This window comes from Macrotis lagotis, chromosome 5 (genome assembly GCF_037893015.1).
Source record: "Macrotis lagotis isolate mMagLag1 chromosome 5, bilby.v1.9.chrom.fasta, whole genome shotgun sequence".
In the NCBI taxonomy this organism is placed as follows: domain Eukaryota; kingdom Metazoa; phylum Chordata; class Mammalia; order Peramelemorphia; family Peramelidae; genus Macrotis; species Macrotis lagotis.
The window spans coordinates 99,532,188-99,547,178 of record NC_133662.1 but is presented as its reverse complement, the minus strand read 5'-3'; the positions used below and the strand labels follow the sequence as shown (position 1 = coordinate 99,547,178).

The following is a 14,991-nucleotide window of genomic DNA, read 5'->3' as shown; positions in this document are numbered from 1 at the left end:
GAAAAAAAAACAACCTCATTTTTAAGGCCTTACCCTATTTTAGACTAAAATCTCTAATTATTCTTGTCTTCCTGAAAAGGTTTCTTTTCCAAGAAGAGGAATCAATACTGAAAGGTGAGTGTTACAATGTTGAGGTAATCAATTAAGTCATTTGGGCAAGACCAAGGATAAACCAAGATCAAACAAATATGCTTGGACTCCATGAAATCAAAATGTAGGACAAGGACGAGTTAGAGTTCTTGATCCTCTAAGGGTGACACAATATTCAAAAATTCTACCGCAGCAAGAATTATGATCAAGTGATTAGTTAACACAGCTCTTTGTAGCTTTCAGGAGAGGTCTGTGGCTAGGAAGTGGAGGAATGACACTCAATCTTCCCTCTCTACTTAGGAAACCAATCATTTGAATTCTATTAATGTTCTTATTAGATCTACTTATTAGATATAATATAGAATCTACTTCAGACTCTAAGACTTGGACTCATTCCATTATTCTCTACTGTTTTCTATTTTTTTAAAAATTTATTTATTCTTATTTTGTACAAATAATTTTTTTTATACATTACTAAAATATTCTTGTTTAAGAGTAAACATAATACTCCCTCCCCCCAAGAAAATATAAACCCACATAAGTGATAAAGTAAAGGGGAGAGAAAAAAATTAAAATTGAAATTAAAAATAATAATATTGTAGGTATAGCCAGGTGGCACAGTGGACGGAGCACCAGCCCTGGAGCCAGGAGCACCGCAGCCCAAATCTGGCCTCAGACACCCAACAATCACCCAGCCGTGTAACCCCATGCAAGCCACCCCAACCCCATTGCCCTACAAAAACCAAAAAAAAAAGACCCAAAATAAAATAAAATAAAATAGTAATAATAATAGTAATAATAGTAATAATAATAATAATAATAATAATAATAATAATAATAATAATAATAATAATAGTAGAGGTGGCTGGCTGGCAGACAGATCACTGGCCCTTGAGCCAGGAGCACCCAGGTCTAAATCTGGCCTCAGACACCCAACAATCACCCAGCTGTACAGGCTCAGGCAGGCTGCCCAGTCCCATCTGCCCTGCAACAGCCCCCAGAAAATAATGATAATAAAAAATGTGCTTCAGTCTGTGTTCCAACACCACCAGCTCTGTTGCAGGTGGATCACATTCTTTATGATAAGTCCATCACAAAAGTTACTTCTATATTTTTCCACCCATTGCTGATCACAACTCCCTCCATTCATACTTCTCTACTACCATGTACTCTATTTTCTCTCTCCTTTCACTCTGTCTCTGCTGTAGGGTAGTTGAGTGGTGCAGCAGACAGATCCCCAGCCCTGGGACCAAGAGGCCCTGAACCCACGTTCTACCCCTTAGGCCCAGCATCTACCCGACCCTATGGTCCCAGACAGGCCAGCCAATCCCAGCCCCTTGCAAGAAGTAAAAAAGAAAATGTGTTATATCTGAACTCTCTTTCCCCCATGGTCCATCCTCTCCCCCATCACTCACACCCCCCCCCCTTCTCCTGTCCCCCTGATCTCCTTTTTTTTTAAGGTTTTTGCAAGGCAAATAGGGTTAAGTGGCTTGCCCAAGGCCACACAGCTACGTAATTATTATGTGTCTGAGACCGTTGAACCCAGGTACTCCTGACTGCAAGGCTGGTGCTTTATCCACTATGCCACCTAGCCACCCCTCTCTCCTTACTCTAGATGTCTATACCCCATTGAACATATATGCTGTTTCCTCTCTTAGCCACCTATGATGAGAGCAAAGATTCCCTCATTCCCCCTTGCCTTCCCCCTTCCATATCATTGCAATAGTTCATTGTAATAAAGAAAAATCTTATTATATGAAATATCTTAGCCTATTCCACCTCTCCTTTTTCTTTCTCCCATTACATTTCCCTTTTATCTATTGACTCCATTTTTATACCACAACATATCTTCAAATTCATTTTTCTCCTGTGCTTCATCTATAAAAGCTCCTTCTACCTGCTATATTAAATGAGAAGGTTCATATGAGTATTATCAGTATCATTTTTCTATAAAGGAATACATGCAGTTCATCATCATTAAGTCCCTCATATTTTCCTCTTCTCCACCCTCTGTGCTTCACCTGAGTCCTGTATTTGAAGATCAAACCTTCTGTTCAGCTCTGGTCATTCCAAAAGGAACATTTGAAATTCCCCTGGTTCATTGAAAGTCCATCTTTTTCCCTGGAAGAGGACGTTCAGTTTTGCTGGGTAGTTGATTCTCAGTTGCATTCCGAGCTCTTTTGCCTTTCTGGAATATTATATTCCAAGCCCTATGAGCTTTTAATGTAGTTGCTGCTAAGTCCTGTGTGATCCTGACTGCAGCTCCATGATATTTGAGTTGTGTCCTTCTGGCTGCTTGTAATATTTTCTATTTGACTTGGGAGTTCTGGAACTTGGCTATAATATTCCTGGGGGTTGTTTTTTTTTTTTTTTGAATCTCTTTCTCAGGGAGATCGGTGGATTCTCTCCATTTCTATTTTGCCCTCTGCTTCTAGGATATCAGGGCAATTTTCCTGTAGTAATTCTTTGAAAATGATGTCAAGGCTCTTTTTCCTGGTCATGGCTTTCAGGTATTCCAATAATTTTTAAATTAACTTTTCCAAATCTGTTTTCCAGATCAGTTGTTTTTTCAATGAGATGTTTCACATTTTCTTCTAATTTTTCATTCCTTTGGTTTTGAAGCATTGAGTCCTGATTTTTCATAAAATCAGCAATCTCCCTTAATTCTATTCTTTGTTTGAAGGATTTGTTTCCTCAGAGAGCTTTCTTATCTCCTTTTCCATCTGGCCAATTCTGCTTTTTAAAGCATTCTTCTCCTCAATAACTTTTTGAACTGTTTTATCCATTTAACTTATTCTGGTTTTTAACATGTTATTTTCTTCAGCCTTTTTTTTTGGATCTCCTTGACTAAGCTTCTGACTTCATTTTCATGTTTTTCCTGCATCTCTCTCATTTCTTTTCCCAATTTTTCCTCTATCTCCCTCATTTGATTTTCAAAATCTTTTTTGAGCTCTGTCATGACCTGAGTCCAATTTCTGTTTTTCTTTCAGTCTTTAGATGCAGGAGCTTGTACCTCCTCATCGTCAGATTGAGTGTTTTGATCCTTCTTGGGGTCATAGGCAAAGTATTTCTCAATGGTGTTCCTCTTTTTTCTCTGCTTACTCATTTTCCCAGCCTGAGCCTGGTTTTGGGGTGCTTCCTGAGCTTTTGGAACACCCCCACAAGGATCTCAGTGTGTGAGGCTCTGTCCTCCCTCCTGGTCTGTGAATGACCATATGCACCTCCCTCTGCCACGGGGCTGAGTTGGGGGGGCCCTGCTGTTCTATGGGGGGCCTAGACTGTGATCAGGATCTGATGTGGTCAGAACCCCAGAGTCCTGTTCCAGGGGCAGAGGACAGAGTTCAGCAGTCTCTCTCTTCACTCCCCTCCCTTGGCTCAGTTCATGCCCTGGGGGCTCCTGCTTCTGGTTCCTGGATCTGGGCTGCCATGACCACACTGATCGTTGTATGCCCTGAGGGCTGGGCTTCATGTACTCACTCTGGCAGAGGTCCCCCCCACTGTTCCCCCAAGTTGTGCTTGGTGCTCCCCGAGGTATAGATCAGGAAACTGCCCCCGCTGCTGTGAGCCGTGGCTCCCAGCACCCTGGGGCTGCCTCTGGGAGGCTGAAGTTCCTTTACTCTGGGGGGGGCACCCCTCTGGTTGGCCACCCCTCCTACCCCGTGGAACCGAGCCTTTCTGCTCTTTTTCAGGTTACCTTGGGTTGGAGAATTGCCTCACTGGATCCCTCTGTGGGTTCTGTCTCTCGAAAATGTAGTTAGAGTCCTTAGTTTATAAGTTTTGCTCCAGAGCAAGTGAGAGAAAGCCCTCTCCTGTCACCATCTTGTCTACACTCCCCTACTGTTTTCTATTTTAAAAATATCAATATTTTCTATTTTAAGAAGTCAATGATCTATCATATTACAAAAAACTTAAAATAGGGGAACTTAGACTGATTGATTAATCTAAGTAGACTTCTGTCTTTTAAACTAGGCTTACAAATGACTCAGGCCAAAAGAATTTGGCAATTTGAAAATTCTATTTAAATTTCATCCATTATTATAATTATTATTTGATAGGCATTGTTACTGTGTGCCCATGGACCCACAATGACCACATCATTTGTTAAAGGGATACTTTCTAGACATACTGAAAGGAGTTTTCAAATGCACTGGAGGCCCAAATGTCCAGGCTCTGCTTTTGCAACCAACTTCCTAGGACTGAATAGGGATGCTGGTCATGAGATAGCTGTCAAAAGTTAACAGTTAGTGGGAGTACAGAGGCAGCCTGGCCTAGACTCAGTGTCAGCAAAATCTGGGTTCAAATACTAGTTTGGTCACTTATTAGTTGCAATACCTTGAACAAGCCAACAAACTTAGATGGATGCCAACTCTTTGTAAGTCAAATGACAGGGTCATTAAAATCCCTAATGGCTTTAAATTTATAATCCCATAATGCCTTTCAGAAGGCTGTTTGACTTATTGATCAGACATTCCATGTTATTACTACTTCTGCTTCTGGAAACCAAATCAGCAACCAGTATTAATTAGGTCATCTCCTGCCCTCTGTGAGAGTATAAGAATTTTAAAAATATGTTTTCTGTTTGTTTTGCTTTTGCTTTGGGATTTTTTTGTTTGTCTAATTTTTTTTTAAAACTATCTGTGGATCATAAGTTACAGGATAATGTGATTTCTCTCTGTCTATTCAATGATACCCTAGTATCTCTTATGTGTTCAGTCCTTAAAAAGTTCAAGAAAATTCTACCAGCTGGCCTTGACTGGAACAATATCATTCAGTCATTTATTCATGTTCAATTTTTTTGTGACCTCAAGGACAAGAGAATATCAATATGTTCATGGGTTTTCTTGGGAAAAATTTTGAAGTGGTTTGTCATTTCCTTCTCTAGTAGATTAAGGAAGACAGGGGTTAAAAACTTGCTCCCGGTTACACAATTAGTGAGTGTCTGAGATTAGATTTGAACTCAACTCTTCCTGACTCCAGGCCCAGATCTCCTCCTACTGAACTCCCTAGTTACCTCCATAGGAACAATAATTATTCTTTTCTAATTCTGTTTTTCAGTTTTTCACTCTAATTTTTCTATTTTTAACTCTAATTTCTTAAAACTAATTTTTAAATGTTGGAGAAAATACTAGATTTAATGGAAAGATTATTATTCTATAAATTTAATTATTCCCATCAATACCATGCTATTTCTTGTCTAAAAATCCTTCCACTGTAATAATCTTTCTGGTAAATATTGGACTGGCTACCTTGTGAGGAACAATAACTTTCTAATATAATGTCTTTAATAACCAGTTGCTGGTACAATAGATTCAATTGTTCAGTGAATATATAGAAAATCTAGCTTGTACAGAATGCCTTATTAGGTCCTATTTAAGAATATGCAGGTTATTAAAGACATGGATCCTGACTTTCTGATTTGCTGCATCTTGTTCAGTTCATGTTTCTCTCTGAGTCCATTCTAATATTAGGAAGCAATTGTCTTCAGCCTATTCAACGTAATGGAAAACAGAGCCAAAATGTTCAAATCATTGGTTTACTAAGTAGAGAGGGAAGATTGAGTGTCTTTCCTCCATCTATCAAATAGAATTGGGTCAATGGCTGGTCTACCTACCAACTTCATCCCCAAAAAGACAGCCAACAGAGACGTTCCAAAAGCTCTTAAAAACCCTTTAGCCCAATAAAAAGTTCCTTATATACTCCTGGTGGAAAGCACCCACTCAGGTTTCAGGTAGGGAGGAGGGAGTTAATATAAGGCATGTTTTTTTTTTTCTATTTCATAGAGCACTGCTTCAAAACTGCAATAATAACTCACCCTCAAAGTTTTCAAAGCACTCTATATTATCTTATCTGAGTCCCACAATAGACCACTGAACAAATACTACCCTCAATTTACAGGGAAAGAAAATGAGACTCAAGAGCTTAAATGTTTTTTTCTATAGTCCCATAGCTCATAAGTATCAGAATTAGATTTGATCATAGATCTTTCTGACTCCAAGTTTAGCAGTCCATTCATTTTACTGTGCTGGATTATCTTATATTTGTATTGTAAAAGATCTCTAATTTGGGGCATTTTACTCTTTATTTGTTTCACCTTTATGAGACAAAGAGCACTTAATTTTCTGAGGCAGTAACCATACCAGTTTTTATAGTGTCATCATTAAGATCATAGATGAAATTAATGGGTAACACTCAGACATATTCCTTTATCCAAAACTGAGCTATCAATAACTAACCTCCAGTCATTCACATTCCCACCCACTGCTAGAAGGTTCTAATTTTCCCCATCTCTTAATTAGGGTATCATCTGAAATAGAACAAGAAATCTTACTAAAGTCAACTTCTATTAGGACTAAATCTTCTGATGTATCTACTAGGTCTGTCACTCTGGCACAGGGGAAAATTAGATTAGTCCAACAAAAACTATTCTTCACAAAGTCACATTGATTTTCGTTGAGTGTTAGAGGCAGTTCCAGGTGCTTGCAAATTGATCCAATCCAGGTAATCAGAACAATCTGTAATTTTCAGGGTTGTCCCATTGCTTTCTTTTCTTTTCTTTCTCTTGTTAATAGCCATAATGCTTAGCCGTCTCTACAGCTACACAAGGTTTAAGATGAAAAAGAAAAAGCTTCCCCTAAAACTCTTTTCTTCTAGTCACATAGATTTAAGTGACTTTCTCTTACAGTGCATGCAGTGTCTTCTAGAAGGTAGCTCCTATGACAAGACCATTATGCCCTTTATACTAGTGATGTAAAACTCAAATAGAAAAAAGACCACGAAATCATATATGATTCTCTGTGGGTCATATGTTGACTGAGAAAACCATATATTAATGTTTTCTTCATTTTTATTTTGTTAAATAATTCCCAATTACATTTTTAAAAATCTCATTCAGGGTATCTAGAGGAATATTGTGGGCTGCTATCTTTGACACCTCTTCCATAGATTAATAACAAGAGGTGACTGATATTAAGGTAAAGGAGCAGAATTGTTTATATAACTTCTTTGCTGGAATTGTGCTTTCATTTTTAGCTGACACTTAACTGATTCAAACTTTAATTAATTTTCCATTCAGACTGTAGGATTATTTACCTTTTTCTATCAACAATGTTAAAGTGGTTTGGATACTTCATTTCTTTCCACCAGTTATTTATAAGCAGGGTGTAAGAAATGCTGACTTTTTACTGCTTTGAATTTTTGCATATTACTTCAAATAGTAGTGATTTTCATTTACACACATTTATTGACAGGGAGAACCAATAACCCGGGGGGAAAAATCATCACCTTCTTCCAGATTATTTGTAGAAATATAGTCTTCATTTTATAGCCATGGTTATTGTCATGGAAGTAATTATATAGAAATGTTTATGTGAAATATTTCAAAGAATACCAAGATCTTGGCCATATTTATCTAAGTAACTGTAAAATAATATGCAATTTTAAATTTGCTTTAGATGGTAATTTTCTAATTTTACTATTTTTAGATCTTATTCTCAGTATTTGAATGCCCTTAATTTTTTTGTAGTTTATAAGAAAATCTCAAAGATTGTTACCCACTGTGACCAAATCTGCTTGAGGATTGACTTTTATTTAAGTTTTTTAAAAAAAAATTAGATTTTGATACTTGGATATTCAGGTTTTTCTAGATACAATGGAAATAATATCTGCATTAAAATATGCTGGCAAAGTTTCTTGTAGACTGTTTCCTTAGTATTCAACCATAAAGAGAGCCATAAAAATGTGGAGCTATTATCATTATTTATCTTTGTGCTTAACCTGGTTTTGTTAACAAAGGAAAAGAATAAAGTACCCTTTGTTATTCATATCTAAATCATTAATACAGATTAGGGAGGAGAGGGAAAAAAAAGAGACATTTCCACACCCATTTATTTCACTGCTCAATGATCAGGATATCATTTTATGTCCTGTAATTGTCACAACCAATTAACCAATTTGTAACCTCATCACTTGGTGAAGTAAGTGTCACTGAACTTCCAAATGAACCCATTTATAGTCATATCATATTTTACTTACTCTCCAGATGGGATCTGACTTATTGATGACTTTCATATCATAAAGTCATGTTTAATAGCAATATTTTCTCTCCTCTAAATTATCAGAAATATAAAAATTCCAAGATTAACTAATTCTCTTAGGAGTTTTCCATTTGTTTCTATATTTTCTGAAAATCTTGGAATCCTAAGGTAGAATCTTCAGTGGAAATCCTTATACACTATTCCTGATTGAAGATCATCTAACCTTCATGTGAATATATGTCCAGTAAATGTTGTATTTCAGTCTATATGCTGAACAGAAATCCGCTTCCCTACTTCTATCATTCGTCTCAGGTCTGAATATAACTGAATATAAAATTTCTTGGTGGAAAGCACCCACTGAATATAACCGAATATGAAATTAATATTCCAATGACCTGTATATAATTTATGTATTTCCTCTTCCAACATAGCAATTCCTCTGAAATTTAAAAGATTTTTCTTTTCAAAAAATTGAAATCTTTTTATTTTTAAATACAACTTTGATTTTTCAAGAAATCTCCCTCCCTATTCAGAAAATCATCTCATAAAAAGAATGTTAAAGAATAAAGAGTGGGTGGGGGAGCAATCCAGCAAAATTTATGGACATCTCAGTCCATAAAGTCTACAAGTCCAAGAATATGAAGTATTCCATATTCACTGTCCAAATGAAGGAGGTAGAATCTCATATCATATTGTTTCTTCAAGAGTCAAATTTGGTTATTATAATCTCAACATTCAGTTTCAGTTGTTGATTCAGTCAATTCAATTCAGTATTGATACTATTGCTATTTCCTTTTATTTTTTCAGTTAGTTGTATATTTTTTACCTGATCCCATTTGCATCAATTTACTTCAGTTCATATAAAGTTTCACAAACCTTTCTATATTCTTCATATTCACGGTCTTGGTAATATTCAATCGTACTTATATACCACAAATTTATTCATTCCCCAGTCAATATATACTAAAGCCATTTTCAGTTTGGTTTTGTTTTGGCTAAAAAATTCATCACATTGAACTAACCTAGTGACAACCTTCTCCAAACAGCTGGGCAGGTACCTGCTCAGTAGGGAATGAATCTATACTCAGGCCAACACTCAAAGTCTTAACAGTCTGATATTCTAATACAATTTGTGTCCCACTAGCTAAACTTTCAAAACTCTAGGGTCACCTCCATATTATGAGTTATCAGAGCATGCTTTAGATGGGGAAAAATTTATAAGTAAGATAGTCACTAATGAATATAAGCCAGATTCTGCTTCAGGTTATATGGGGATAGAATAATTACCATTCAATCATAGATTTGGCACTGTATGAAGTCTTAGAGGATATATAGTCTAATCTTTTCATTTAGTTATAGAAACCGAAGCCCACAGATATTGTGATTTGCCCTTGGCAGACATGGGATTTGAACCAGCATTCTCTGATGTCAGAAATAGTATACTTTCTACTATATGCACCAAGTTGCTTCCTTGGCAGTTATATCCTCTTTTTTTTTTTTTTTTTAGATTTTTCAAGGCAATGGGGTTGAGTGGCTTGCCCAAGTCCATATGGCTCGGTAATTATTAAGTGTCTGAGGTCGGATTTGAACCCAGGTACTCCTGACTCCAAGGCCAGTGCTCTATTCACTGCACCATCTAGCCACCCCTCCTTGGCAGTTATAAATAACTTTAAAGTAGAAGGAAAGAAAGGAAGGAAGGGAAGGATGGAGTGAATGAAGGAGGAGGAAGGAAGAAAGGAAGGAAGGGGATGGAAGGAGGGAGGAAGGGAGGAAAGAAAGAAAGAGGGGCAGCTAGGTGGAGCAGTGTATAGAGCACTGGCCCTGGAATCAGGAGGACCTGGGTTCAAATTCTGCCTCAGGCATGTAATAATTACCTAGCTGTGTGACTTTGGGCAAGTCGCTTAACCCCATTGCCTTGTAAAAAAAAAAAAGAAAAGAAAGAAAGAAAGATTATGTTCAGCTAGTTGGCACACTTCACCTGGAGTCAGGAAGACCTAAGTTCAAATCTGGTCTCAGATATTATTTGTGTGATTCTGAGCAAGTCACTTAACCTATTTACTTTAGTTCCCTCATCTATAATATGCAGATAATAATAGCACTTACTTCCCTGGGTTGTTGTGAGGATCAAATGAAACAATAATTGTAAAATGTTTAGTCCAGTGACTGGTACATAACAAACACTTTATAAATGTTAGATATTATTATTATTATTATTATTTTAGATTTTTCAAGGCAATGGGGTTAAGTGGCTTGCCCAAGGCCACACAGCCAGGTAATTATTAAGTGTCTGAGGCCGGATTTGAACTCAGGTACTCCTGACTCCAAGGCCAGTGCTCTATCCACTGCACCACCTAGCCACCCCTAATGTTAGATATTATTATTATTGCTGAGATTACTATTTAGATAATAAGTAGATGATAGATGATTGATAGAGATATGTATGTATATAAAATATATATATATATATACATGTATTCTGAGTATTACAGTAGGCATATTATTTTACAGTTGAGGAATTGAGTCTCAGAAATATTAAAAAACTTCCCTGAGATCATACCTCTTTTAAGATTCAAAAGTCAAATTTGAACACTAGATCTTGACTCTAGAACCAACATTCTATCTACATTATCATCCTTCTTCAATATAGGCTATGGTATTCTATTAACTATTTCTTCAATTACATTTGGATCATAGTACAAAAAAATACTGTCATCATTACAATTGCTTATTTTTAAGAGACAATTTTTTTTGCCATTTTCTGCAATGTCTAGTTAGTTGTTTCACTGACTAAAAAAATAAATGAAACACTCAATTTTTAGAGAATAGGAACCCATATAAAATGCCCAGTTCAATTAAATAAATGCTTATTAAGTGCCTACTATGTTCCAGGCACTATACTAAATCCTGGGAATAACAAAAGAATTGAAATACAGTCCCTTCCCTCAAGGAATTTATAATCTACTAAGATTATAGAAGATAGAAACTATGAAGAAACTCACTCCACAGCTTTGGCCATCTTAAAGATATGTATTTCTATGTCAGATTATATTAACTACATTTAAATTACTATTTTAAAAGCAGATAGAAAAATAGCAGGAGTGTTGAACTTTTATGACAAATTGAGAAGCAAATAAGTATTTTGCCATAATAGGTAGGCTTCACTTCAAAAGTCAAATACCAATGGATTCACAGCTGTCATCTAGCTTTCTGATCTGTTATACAGAATCTTTGAGTTGGAAAGAACCATGAGTCATGTAGTCTCATCCCTCATTTTGCAAAGAGAACTAAGTTCCAGAATGGCTTCAATTTTAATGGTCTAACTAAAAATACTGTAGTTTATTTCATTCCTAGGTTGCAAAGTAGCATCACTGGTAATTTAATATGTGAGAAAACACTAGAGTTCATAAATGATTATTTTTCATGTACAGGCATGCCTTAGTACATTATGAATTGGATTTCTCTCTTAGTCAGTGAGAATACCAAGCATCAGAAAAATAATTGTACTACTACTAATAAAAATAATAATCATCATGATGAACTATTCAACTGAGGAAATGAAGATATGAGATAGAAATTTACAAAAAAGGAAAAGTTTTATGATTTATAATGATCCCTACAAAGTAGATGCGAAAAGAGTCAATTTCAACTTGCACATACATGCATTCACATATTCATCATGAAATTTACAATAATTTGTTTTTCTGAGATGAAAAAATCTTAAACTATCACATCTCTTTAATTTGTCAATTTCTTCATAATAAATGCCTTGAAAACTTCAAATTCCATCCCTCTTTCTTCCCTCCATTGTTATTAAGCCTATTTTAATTTTATGATATTAAATTGTCATTTTTTCATATTTATGGGTCACAGATTCAAAAGGCACACAATTTGAGAATTAGAAGACATTTCAACAGTCAAAGGGTAGGTCAAATCCCAAATGAAAAGCATTCTTACTAGGCATTACTATCAAGTAGTTATCTAGTTTCTTCTTGAAGTTCTTCAAGGAGATGAAATCTACTATCTCACTAGGAAATCCATTTCCCTTTTTATACAGCTTTAATTGTTAGGAAGCTTTGTTTATTTGTTTTTCCCCTTGACAATAAGCTAAACTTGCCTCTTTTTAATTTTCACTTATTGCCACTGGTTCCACCTTCTGGGATCACATGGAACAACTCTACTCAACTGTTCACATGACAGCCCTTCAAACTATTAAAGCCCATCCTATCTTCTTTTCTGGCTAAAAATGCTTAGCTCATACAACCAATTTTCACACAAAATAGATTCAAGACTCTTCACTCAAGTTCCAATCAAGGATTTGCTCTCCTCCTTTATTCCAAAGGATTACTAAGTATATAATAGGTAATTCCTGGGACAATAGAAGGCTAATACATAATGATGTAATGATGCAAAATTACAGGAGTTAGGGAAAAATATCCAGAAAATGAGAAAATGGATACAGGTATGAGTTGTTCTTGAAAAACCATAGCTTTTTATTTCAAAGATGTAGAAAGTTTCTGTGGTAATGATTATTACTAAGCCATTTCTCTTCACTAACAATTTCTATGACTCTAAGTAATGTTTGTTATTCATTGCAGAGCTCAATATACTGAAACTAACAGGATGAACTTAAAGTATGTCATTAAAACTGTCTCTATGTCATTATCTTTCCATGAAATGGTCAATAAGATCTTTATCTCTGAGTTTTAAAGTGTAATACCTAATAGCTTTAGAAGACAATTGCCCTTTTTATCCAAGGTATAGCAAATTCTTGTAATCAGTTGAATTCTAATCCTATCTTTCTGAAATTAGATATGTGACCATAGGTCTTGTCTTGTTTAGTCTTTTTTTGTCATGTCTTACTCTTCATGACATCATTTTGGGTTTTCTTGGCAATGATACTAAAGTAGTTTGCCATTTCCTTCTCTAAATCATTTTACAGATGAGGACACTGAGGCAGAGTTAAGTTTTCAGGGTCACATAGAAAATAAGTATCTGTGGTCACATTTGAACTCAGAAAAACTCTTTTCTCACTCAAGAACTGGCACTCTTTCTTCTGTTCCATCTAGCTTCCATGAGCATGGGAAAGTCACTGAAATCTCAGAACTTCAGTTTCTTCATCTATAAAATAATGATGATGATAGCAGTGGCTAGCATTTATAACATTTTAAGTTTTACAAAATGTTATATGTATAGTATCACATTTGATGGTGATAATAAGACTTACAGTACCTGTTTGAAGAAATTTGCAAATTTTAAAATGCTATCCAGATCAATCAAGCAAGAATTTATCAAGTGCTCTGTAAGTGTCTGACTATGCTAGGCCCTGGGGATAGAAAGAGAAAAAAGAAGCAGTCGCTGCCCTGAGGGAACTTACATTCTATCATTGAGAAGATTTGTCTCCTCTGATATTCTCAGTATTTCTAACTTACTACGTCACATAGTCAAGAACACAAAAAAACATCTAAAAAAAAGAGACTGTGGGTGATTGAGAGAAGTCACAAAAACCTATTCACTAAGGCTTCATGTCCTTGATTAATAGAGGTACTTGTGGCTCCTCAGACACGACCTATTTATTTCATAGACAGTTCAATGAGCCTTGGTTATCTGGCATACTAGGCTACAGGCAATAAAAAATACAAATTAGGAGGGGGGAGGACATAAGACTGGTAAGGCAGCTACAGAGAGAACACTGAGGACAGCCAAAGATAGAAAAGAGTCAGAGAATCCATAAAACTTTGATAGTCATATTGTCTGTGATATTGTTCTGGACAATGATGTTACAAGAATATTAATTAGTGCATTAGAATCAAACTTCATATTAATAACATTGCTTGGCCAATCAATGAGTTACAAATTGAATAGTGAGTGAAAGACCAAGTTAAAATTTGAGGTCCAGAATCATTAACTCTGCTAACATCAGTCTGTTGATCTATTAAGACTGAGGTTTCCAAGTATACCTACAATGAGGGTAATAGTCTTAGAAAGTAGATTTCTTAGGAAGCAGCTGGGCTGTATCTTTCTTATGTGACAGATTTGGCCAATTCAGTGACAGAGGAAGGAAAATGTTGAAAACGAGCTATCTGAGGAAGGGAGACACAGACAGTGTATTAATTCATCTCCTCTTTTTTTACCAAACTGCTTTCCTGTTGGGTATTGGCAAAGCATACACAAACAATCATAGGAAAGAAGACTGAGTAACATGTGCAATGGAAAGAGTGCTTGGTTTTGCATCAGAGGACTTCACTTTGAATCTTGCCTCTGTCACTGATTATTACTATATGTGTATCATGCCACATATCTCTCTTTTATCTAGGTGGTGCAGAGGCTAGAATGTAAGGTCTGGACTCTGGAAGATCTGAATTCAAATGTGATCTCAGACATTTATTAGCTAGTATAATTTGAGTGAGTTGTTGCTTCAATTTTCTCAATTCTAAATTGAGAATTATAATGGCATCTACTTCCTTGGGTTTTGTGATTTACAAATGAAATAATAATTACATTTAATATGGTGTTTGGAATATAATAGGTGTTATTAAATGCATTCTTGCTATTATTATTATTTATTTATCTGTGCTTTTGCATTGACTTTCTGCTCTGCCCCATAGCTGTGAAACCCCTTAGGAGAGGATAGAGCTCTTCAGAATCTTCATTCTTTAAGTTCTTTTCAAGTTTCAAGTCTCTTTTTTTAAAAAAAATTTTTTCAAGGCAATGGGGTTAAGTGGCTTGCCCAAGGCCACATGGCTAGGTAATTATTAAGTGTCTGAGGTCGGATTTGAACCCAGGTACTCCTGACTCCAAGGCCAGTTCTCTATCTACTATGCCATCTAGCTGCCCCCCAAGTTTCAAGTCTCTTTAGACTCTTCTGGTT

The 14,991-nt window shown here is 35.9% G+C and overlaps 1 protein-coding gene across 1 annotated transcript in view; it reads right to left on the bottom strand.

Annotated features, from left to right (window-relative positions):
- GRIK2 (glutamate ionotropic receptor kainate type subunit 2) overlaps positions 1 to 14,991 on the bottom strand; it is an 851,151-nt gene that overhangs the window by 665,449 nt on the left and 170,711 nt on the right. The window lies entirely within an intron of this gene.